At 36.7% G+C, this 9181-nt stretch overlaps 1 long non-coding RNA gene across 1 annotated transcript; it reads right to left on the bottom strand.

Annotated features, from left to right (window-relative positions):
- Positions 1-1801: 1801 nt before the first annotated feature.
- On the bottom strand, positions 1802-2799 carry LOC118438606. The gene is made up of 3 exons (XR_004836943.1): positions 2644-2799; positions 2415-2574; positions 1802-2333 (listed from the first exon to the last, which is right to left on the bottom strand). It is a non-coding gene; the product is annotated as an uncharacterized LOC118438606 (long non-coding RNA).
- Positions 2800-9181: the final 6382 nt, after the last annotated feature.

Genomic DNA, 9181 nt, shown 5'->3' with positions numbered 1-9181 from the left:
GCAAAAATCCGTGAAAAGATACTAGATATTTAACGTAAAATAAACTGTCAATATTGCATAGAATTGACAGTCATATTCATGCAATTTAGCCTCAAGAATATTGCGTAGAAATAACCGTCAAATTAATGCAATTTAGAGCGTAGAATATTGCGCAAAAGAAACGAATAATTTGATGCAAAACTTGCAGTTAAACTCCATGCAATTACTGCAGTCAAATAACACGAATTATTAATTTTTATCAAAATCATTTATTTCATAACAAAAATTATATTGTTACATTATACAAGGGAATGCAAATGTTTTCATCTATTTTATCCGACGGGAGTAACCAACATTTCTTATCAATATCATTAATACCTATTATGGTTACGCTATTTGATAATTTGCTAACTTTAATTATTCCTAAAATTTTACTTTCACACGGACAAGTGAACAAGTTGTCCGAGTGTTTGAATTTTCTACAATTTATATGTTTTTTATCTTTACTTATACTACTTATAACAACTACTTTCCCATCCTTTAATATAAAACAATGATGCTTTCCGTTCGATTTTATAATACAGTGTCTATTTAAATTCACAGGGGACTGGTACTTATGATTTTCTCTCTCAGCAGTGCGATTCACAGTTTGCTCAAAAGGTTTATAGTGAGCTCGTAGCGAGCGCTTTATTACTTGCATATTATTTTCGAAATCGAAAGCACTAAAAGAATCTAACGGGCCATGCTTTAAAGCGTCATCACTAATATGTATAAGAGAATGCATATTATATGATAAGAACTCTTCTTCATATAAATTGGGAACATTTTTAACAAACTTCAATAAAAGCTGTCGTGCATAATCGTTCCAATTATTTGCTTGCGCCTTGGTAGTTATAAGAATCGTGACTGCTACGCAAAGATTTAAAAAATGTGTATACTTTTTCGGCGACAATAATCCTTTTAAAGCGACGGGTCCTGTATAAAGAAGAAAAGTTCTAAACTCTGTCGCTTTCCACATATCTAACTCTTTTGCTGACCTCGGCTTACGACAAAATTCTTTAGGGCAACTATGCGAAAATAATACTAATTTACTTGATAAAGTTGAAATATCACGAGAAGATAATTTAAATGGCAATGGACCTTTTACCCAACTTCTTAATAGTTTTCTAACCACACCTAAGCAAATGAGGTGCATGTAGTCAAGAGGAACCGAAGAAATCATCAAAATTTTAAGCTCCGTAAACGGGGAAATGCCTACATGGTGGTGTTTATCTTTTTGAACATAAAAATCTTGATCTGTCCTAAGTGGACTATCGAATGTTCTGAAAATTACACGTCCCTTCCAGAAACCTGGATCTATACATTTCTCGCATCCATTGTATGCATTATGACTTTTACATTGCTTTAAAAAACTCCTGGCTGGCGCATCAGCTATTATTTTTGAAACCTTACAAAATATTTTCAAATTATTGTAACTAATCCCAACTCGCAAACTTTTTAACTCTGCTATCCAATCCATCAAGTATTCGTCAATACTTTCTGGTTTTGTCTTGCCATAAAATAAACCCACGACAAATACGCCGTACGTACTTTCTTCACACTTTGCTTGAATTGGCCAAAACTGGTTACTGTTACTCTTAGAAATGGGCAATCCATCAAAAATAAATATAAGGTTTAATTTAATTTCGCTACCAGAAGCAAGAATACAATTGGAATCTATTTGCCGTTTTATATTTTGAATAACATCAAAGTGTGCATATTGACCCTGACCGATAGTTTTCATAGAGTATTTAATTGAGTTTTTAAGCAATGGTTGAAATCTAAATTCTTGATAAAAGTTAAATATGCGTAGAAGATCGTTTAAAGCTACTCCCGTTATGTTATGTCGAAGCGACCAGTCCCTCAAGTCCCGTGTTAAATCTAAAATATTCCTATTATTTTCTACTACACCATTGTCGCTTAGTGAATCGGAAACTAATGGCTCGTTAATATTATGGATAACATTACTGCTTCTATCATTATTGCTAATATTACTACCTGAATCGCTATCCTCAACGACAGAGTCACATATATCTAAATTTACAAGATTATTACTAATAGCAGGTATGTTTTTTGCACGAGTGAGATTCTCTCTAACCCGTTTTGCAATTATTCGCCTAATGTTTCTCGGTGATTTTCCATCTCGATCCATGATTATGATGCAATTCCCGAGGGAGCGTCGTCGTTGCACCTACTTTTTGAAGAACGAAACCAATTCATTGCTGCAGTTTGAATTATATCATCGGTGGGAATACGGCCGCTGGGATTTTTGGGATCGGGAACGGACTCAACTGTAAAGACGTTTCGCACGGTTTCTGAAATTTGCAATCCAATTAAACATTAAATAGAGACCAACAATTAGAAAATTTTCTTCATTTTAGAATATATTTTAGCACCTTTTACGACTTCCAATAGTTTTAGGTTTTTCATCGATGTCTTGTTTCCTTTACCCGTAAAATTAATTCGCCTGCCAAATTCATTCGTAAATAATTTTTTAAAGATTTTTCTAGTGCTCGCCTCGATCTGTGTCGCAGTTGAAAATGCCAAATATTCAACCTAGTATCAAATATAAGAAAAAACATTAAGGTTTAATTATGCATGTAAAATATCTCGATTAAATCGTACCAGTAATTCGCGATTTGAATCCACCTCGAGCCAAGATTCAAACTCCGCCAGTGCTACCTCGTTGTCGAGGGGTAATTTTGGAATGGCACTGAAATTGGGAGCCTTCCTACCATCCGGCCTTTGTTTCACATTAATCAGTAAAGCCTTAAAGCCTTAACAAAGTTAGCACACTTTGCGTTGTCCCTGCAACGTGATTACAAAGCGTTAACATAATACATCAATTTTAATAAAATTATTTTGCTTGTACTAACTTGAAATCAACAGCCGTAAATCATTTAACTCCTGCGAATTTACAACAACAAAAGAGGTGTCTCCAGTTTCAACTTGATTTCCTACTTGTAGATTGCTTTGCTCTTCAGTTTCGGGAATTATTTCAGGAATGCTCAATGGTTGGTCTAAAAAGCATCACCATAATGATTAGTATAAAATATTTGTGGCAGTATTATAAGCCTACCCAGCTCCAAATTATCCAGAAGTGAGCCAGACGGAGGACTGTTTTTGTTCGCGTCGCTATCCTCCTCATCGGATGAAGACGTTACATCCCCTCGTGTGCTGCTGGGCTGAATATCGGGAATTATCTTCTTGCTCCTTAATCTGCTTTCTGGTTCTGTTTCACTTTCCAAGTTGGAAGTGTCCTCGGCTACTTGAAGTTTTTTTGTCGCAACTTCATAATCATCTAAAATAATGATATTTGTTAGTAAATGTAAAATAATTGGAATGACTTCTCATAATTTGAATTAAATAGCTATTTACCGTAATTCCCAATAATCCTGGCGTAGCTAACTCTTCCCCACTTGACATCAGGAATAGCAGTGCCGTTTTTTATCAAATTTCTAATACTTGGCCCAGAGTTTGGTGGCCAGAGACAAACTTTCTCTGCGGGGATAACCCAGTGACTTGGAACAAGCTCCACAGGCACTGAATTGTATTTATCAGGGGGGAATTCAATTATGTAATATTTTTTTGGCGACATTGAGACAACAGATAAATTAACAGGGAATTAAATTAACAGGGAATTTACGAGACTGCGAGGGTGGGAGAGAAAAGGAAATACCACGCTTCTCTTAGATTCAAACTCTCGCCGCGTTGCCTGTCTCTTCGCACCCACCATTCATTGCGTATAAATTGCATGATTTTAACGCCTCATGTAATGTGGGTATTGACGAGATATTGGTGCGGTATTTTTACGCAATATCTCAGCACGTTTGGGTGCAATAATTTTTCAACCATAGGTTACAGTTTTTTAATGCAAATTTAGCGTGTCTCACGGTGCACACCAAACTTACCACAAAATTTATGCAATAATCACGCCTTTTTTTGTTTGTTAAAAATTTTCACCATGGATGCGTTACTTTGACGCAAAAGTAATAATTTTTGTTGATCGGGTTAGCAATGTCTAAATAATGCTTAGCAATGTCAAACTAAATTGCCTAACATTATTTATAAAATTTCTTAACAACGTTAAAACCTCCGTAGCAACGTTCAAAAATCCTTATTAGGCATAATATAATTTCCTCCCGTCTTTAAAACGGGTTTATATGCTAGTATTTCAAATAATTTTATATAAATTAAAATACTTTTGAAAATTTGACTGTATAAATATTTAATAAATAAACTCATCATTAATTTAGGCTGGAAATATGTAAGCCTTACTGTCCTTGAAGGCACCATGACTTCATGTCTGCCAATAAGGGTAGGTATGGTGCAAGATCGGGCTCCTTAGTTCGGAATCGGAATGAATTCCCTCCATTGTCAGGTTCCGTGTAGAGTGTGAGTTCCTGCACGTAAGCGGATGCAAAATATAGGCACGGAAGTAATAAAATAGTCGGAGGAACATTTTGCCACGGATTAAAATTGAATGATGAATTTAGCCAGGTGTTGTTCAGTTTTATATAACGGGCTGGCTCATACATATTGCGAAATCTAAATACGTCTTGTTAAATAATATTACGCAATGGTCGTACTCAATTTCAAGTGGTGTAATTGTATCTGATATAATTTAATTAATTTGTTTAAATTTGAGAAGTACACAGATATGGTTATTCAATATTGATAAGCAAGTTTAATTTGTATACGAATACAGAGCGTTATTTTTTGTATAGACCCGGGTATACACCTTAATATATTGAGCGTATCACGCGTCGGTGAATTTTTTGGGTGTTTTCTACTTGTTCCCCATCCGATTCCGATATAGAGAGTATTTATCGTTTCCAAGATTCGAAAACTTTAAGACACATTTGAAGGGTAGCCTTGGACCACTACACGTCCAAGGCTTTGCACACTCTGTCTGGAGAAGTTGCAAGACGCTTGAGCCGAGCTTGCTTTAGAGTCCCAAATCCAAAAAAATCGGTGACGTCACCGGTGACTGTAGCTTAGCACACATGATGGGTGACTAACTATCGAGCATCGGGGTAAGGTGATCTACGGGGTAAGGTGAGACTTTGATATGTTTCTAATTTACTAGCCATAGAACAGATTACTTTATAAAATTTCCCTTTTATACTAAGCTAAACCCTTGAAAAAACTCATTTTCGATAGTATCGAAATTACAAAGTTTAAAAATTTATATTTTTCGCCTGGGTAATGACTGGGCTGAATTTTTGCTATGCCGCGGTAGTACACATACATAGCTGTAAGAAACGGTAACTAACTCGGCTGGGTAGCCACCCCCCACCGAGCACCGCCCCCTCAAAGTCGCCTCAAAACGCTGTTTTTTGGTACATCGGCTGCTGTAACTCAGCCAGATTAACTCGTAAATTCACCAAAATTGGGAATTAATATCAGCATTAGTTGCTGATTCGAAAAATATCAAAATTTCCCGGCCACACCCACTTTGGGGGTGTGCTCAAAAAAGTGGGTGTGGCTCAAAAAAATTTCAGGGAAACATTTTCTAGGTCCTACTGACCTTAAATATATTTATTTTGAAGGTCCCAGACCTCCAGGGAATTTTGGCCGCCTCATCAGCTTTTCAACACACTGTGTAATGGCGAAAAAGTCGGCGGAGGAAAATTTAATCTTCGTGGTAGTGGAATTTGACCACGACAATTCTGTTGGTGTAGTTCACGATGATGGATTAAGAAAATTAGTTCTGCACTATACACCTACTGGCCGCCCTTCTGGAAGGACAACAGGAAATTGCGTAATATCAGGTGATCTATGCCGTCAAAGTCGTAAAAAAATATGGTAGGTGATTGATTATTTTAAATTAAAACTTTAAATAGTAACGTCGTCTTACTTGATAATATGAATAACTGATAATTTTATTTTTCGTTTCAGCGCTTTACGAACAACCAGTAAAATTCCACCGCTCTTGGTTAAGCTAAACATCTACGGAAACAGTACACTCGTCCCAGTTTGCAAGGAAATGTTTGACAATCTATGTCAACAAACATCAACAACTGCCAGACCGTCCATTTTGAATTGATTTATGTCGTTGATCTATATATGTACTTCCTTCTATGAATTTGGACCTTACAAAAGCATTCTTCCGCACTCTCTTTTCTTCTACTATACTAACAATTCGACTTTAATCAAATAAAACACATGATGCATACATTGGTGATGATCTGCATTTATTGTGCATGAAATTTCAATTCATCCCATCATACACTGCACGACAATCGGTTTATCTCTCTCTATGAAATAATGCAAGGTCTTACCTTAGTTAAATAGGCTGGGGAAAATTGGATGGGGAAAATTGTTCGTTTCAATTACAAAATACATGTAAGCTCCGCAGTGGGGAAAATAGAAAAAATGGGGAAAACAGTGAATGCGGCAAAACGAATCTTGTCTGTCATGCATTTGATTTTTAATGAAATGAATTAAGAATGAATCAATTAATCCGTACAGGAAATTATTTATATTACGCTTAATAAAGAATTTTTTTAACGTTGCTAGGGTCACCTCACAGGATTCATCAAAATCACAAATTGTTCCAATGAAAAGGGACATTCTTCCGCTACACGAACATATAAAAGTTTCCAATTTGGAGCAGCAAAACTTTTGTCGTTATTTGGAGTCAAATAAATAAAGGCCTTCCTTGGATTTTGTTAGGAATATGAAAATAATTAGAAAAACCAGCACATCAGGAAACATATTGAATTTCTTTATTTTTAAACACATTTACGTGTATGTTTTTGATTTAAGGAAGGTTCCCACATTGACAATTTCAATTTAATTTGTTCTTCGAGTAGGCTACATGTAATGTATGACCCGTGTCGGCGTAACAGTGGTCAACTGTTTCTCCTTTTTCCACAGAGAGGGCCCATCCTCGAAGTAATATCTATCATAGATTTCTCCTGCTCGCCCGGAGTCTATCACTTGCATGATTCTAAGAAAAAGGTCGCACTGTTAGATAATTGTATAGTAGACTAAATCCTGCGACATAAATATCTACAGCTCTGGGTAGCGCATGGGTTTGAAAAGAAAATTCATGGGACAAGGGAAGTCTGTTCTTTGTTTGCTTGTTACAACGGCAACTTTGAATTCAACACATAAATACGTTGCAAAAAGCAGTAAAAACACAGAAATACATGAACTTCGTTACTCAAAAACAATTTGTAGGATGTGATCTCTGGTCTCTCACCTCTCCTGCAACTCTTCAACGCGATATCGGTCAACGGACTTGGGAAACGCGATCCCTAAATCAACTTTGCTTCTACGCTTTCCCACGAATATATGAGAAAAATGGACGGCTGCCTTAACGTCTTCCGATAAGGTGGGTTCATTGAAAATGGCAATTCCAAGATCAGTTTTCTGAAATGCACAAATTTCAGTTATCTTCTTCAGCACTTTTTGAAAAATATTCATATGTATTAGTGGGACTCTCACAAATGTAGTGTAGGGTCAGTATGGGTTAGTGTGGACATTTTTTAAACAAAAATACAAGCGTTTAACAATGTTGCCAATTCGTCATTTAAAATTGACCAAACTTGTAAAAGTAATTTGGGTAAATTTAGTTGAAACAAGTACTCATCATACATTTCCAGCGAGATTATCCATGATCGAGTTTTTTGTCCAAGTTCCGGATTTTAGCTGTCCAACTGACTTAACCTCCGTTATTGTGCAATTGTCCAAAAACTCTCCGTCTTCGTCCGCACTGCGCAAGAGGTCGAACAAGATTCCCGAATAACAGGGACTGTGGCGGCAGGACTTGGCAACCGCCTTCTTGGAGGAGAGGCACGACGCGTTGGAAATCACCCAGGGTTGGTCCTGCCAGGTGTGGTCATATTAAAAAAATTTATACATGACTTGTAATATTCGTTAAATGTAATGGGGAAATTGAAATATGTATCTTGACCAATGCCAGTGGTATTATTTAAATGACGTTAGAAATTTTGAAGTTTGAAGTGCTCAATAGTAAAGTTTAGTGAATTGTGTTTTTCTGGACGAAACCTCAATCCCAAATCGTCACACATCCGCGACATCTGCATCTAGTCCAGTGTGTACTGATGTAAGTTCATAACCAAATGCTTTGGAATGTGCTTCACTTTTGAAGAGCCGTTTTTAACGAAATTCATGTGAAATGTCATTATTTATAGGGTTGATTAATACTGACAGGTACGTACTTCAATGGTAGAAATCCGTCTTATTTGCACTATATCTGCAAACAGTAAAGTCAGATCATTTATTAACTTGTCGAAAAACAAATTGTGCATCCACACACACCTCGACATTGGAGTTCATCTCGAGTAATCACATGGGCTTGGTTGGGCCAACATTGGCAAACCGCTTGAAAACAAGACATGCGACGGAGTTGACAATTTGCTGTGGTGTTTCAAGGAGCCAAGTAGTCGGGATGAAGTCGCACTGGTGAGTACATTAAATAATTAAAGGTGTATAATTTAAACCATAAAGCGTGGATGGTTTTTTTCTAATCAATTTATCAGAATTTTAATTTTTTGTAGTTTCTACAGCACAGTATATACAGATTTTGTAGTAGTGCATGTACTTACACGCAATATCGATGTTACGCTAAATAAATAAACATAATGAAAGCTTACTCAAGAATACTGTGGACATATTGCAATCATTCGTTGCGTTATAGCAAACTTTGCTCATCGTTGAATAAGTTTTTTATTACATTTGTGTAGAGGGTACAGGCATAGTTAGTAAGGGACAGACATGAGACCTTTATAGCTTATGTTGGGAAGTGTTGTTGTTGTTTTGATTTATCTACGTTTTGACATATTATCACAATGTACTCATGTTTGTCGTCCAGGACAAATTCCGTCCAGTAACGACCTACTGACATCTTATTCTTGGAAACCATCCGTATGTGCTTGTCCACGAAACAAGTCCGGTGATCGACTCGTTGCCAGAGTAGCATCCCAGAGGTTTAAAAAAACCGTCACTGCCGGCATATCCTTGAATATCGCAACACAGCTGGGGTGATGTGAGGTAGTGTCCCGGCATAATTTCGTATTTCATTAAGCCGTCAAATATTGGAACGCCCTGCGCAGCCTGACAAGCCGTGTACAGATTAGTTTGTGCGTAGCAAGCATTTCCTTGCACCCATGTGATTGTTGCAAACCAAAAG

The sequence above is a fragment of the Folsomia candida genome, unplaced genomic scaffold, assembly GCF_002217175.1.
Source record: "Folsomia candida strain VU population unplaced genomic scaffold, ASM221717v1 Fcan01_Sc023, whole genome shotgun sequence".
Taxonomy (NCBI): domain Eukaryota; kingdom Metazoa; phylum Arthropoda; class Collembola; order Entomobryomorpha; family Isotomidae; genus Folsomia; species Folsomia candida.
The sequence above is the reverse complement of the archived record's forward strand: the minus strand, read 5'-3'. Positions and strand labels throughout refer to the sequence as shown.